General features: G+C 40.6%; 1 pseudogene; it reads left to right on the forward strand.

Annotated features, from left to right (window-relative positions):
- The first annotated feature begins 388 nt into the window (after positions 1-388).
- LOC111736480 lies at positions 389-894 on the forward strand (annotated as a pseudogene).
- Positions 895-1,356: the final 462 nt, after the last annotated feature.

The following is a 1,356-nucleotide window of genomic DNA, read 5'->3' on the forward strand; positions in this document are numbered from 1 at the left end:
CGCCACCTCTAATTCTAGATATTTTCATCACCTTAAGGGAATCCTTTAGTAAATTTCTGGAGCACTATGTCTACAAAGCTCTTTCCTCTCCAGTACTCTGCCCCACACATTCCAGATGTCTCAGCCTCCCTGAACTCAAGACTCTATTTCCCCAGTTCTTTGAGATTGCTGTGCTCTGCTTGGATCCCCCTCTCTCTACTAGTCTCTGGAAAGGGCTTCCAGGCAGAAAGCCAGGACAATCGTAGAGGGCCTCTCTCAGGAACTGCAGTCCTCCACTGTCTATTGTCCAATGTTCGAAGATATTTATTTCATATCTTTTTCTCCAGTTTTGTAGTTATTTATAGAAGGAGGGTTAATCTAGTATAATTACTCCATCATGGCCTTTCGGCCAGAACTGCCATCTTCCAGTAATTTGCCAAAATGTCGAACACAAAGGGAAAGAGGAAAGGTACCCGCTATATGTTCTCTAGGCTTTTTGGAAAACACGGAGTTGTTCATACATGTGAATGTACAAGAAAGGTGATATCGTAGACATCAAGGGAATGGGCACTGTTTGAAAAGGAATGCCCCACAAATGTTACCATGGCAAAACTGGAAGAGCTTACAATGTTACCCAGCATGCGGTTGGCATTGTTGTAAACAAACAAGTTAAGGGCAAGAGCCTTGCCAAGAGAATTAATGTATGTATTGAGCATAATAAGCACTCTAAAAGCCGAGAGAGCTTCCTGAAACGTGTAAAGAAAAATGAGCAAAAAAAAGAAAGAAGCCAACGAGAAAGGCATCTGGATTCAAATGAAGTGCCAGTCTGCTCCACCCAGAGAAGCACACTTTGTGAGAACTAATGGAAAGGAGGCTGAGCTGCTGGAAACCATTCCCTATAAATTCATGGCATGATAGGTATGGGGCGGGGGAAGACCTCTAATTGAGTAGGTGTTCCCTCCTCCAAAGAAATATTTAAAGAAAACTAACTGTCCTGAAAAAAAAAAAACAAATTATTCTATCATGGATAGAAGTGGAAGTCTCGATTTACTTGATTTTCGAGATTAAACCAGTTTATCACAGTGTTCGACTATAATAAGCACTAAATAAATCATAGTTGTTATTGACTTACTAGTTTATATATTACTGAAGTGGACGTTGTAGTTACTTTCTCAATATCTCTTCTACCATTCTTCCATTGTCTGGTAGCCACAGAATTGACGGGAGGGAAGAAGTTAGTTTAATTACGGCTTCGGATTGGCCCATATTATTCTAATCCAATTAGTATGATTCCATCTCCCTTGCCATACTGATTAGTTCAGTTAAACCAGGCCTAAACTAATTAGTGCATGATATTCTCCTGGCCATGTGGATAGT

This window comes from Pteropus vampyrus, unplaced genomic scaffold (assembly GCF_000151845.1).
Source record: "Pteropus vampyrus isolate Shadow unplaced genomic scaffold, Pvam_2.0 Scaffold20, whole genome shotgun sequence".
In the NCBI taxonomy this organism is placed as follows: domain Eukaryota; kingdom Metazoa; phylum Chordata; class Mammalia; order Chiroptera; family Pteropodidae; genus Pteropus; species Pteropus vampyrus.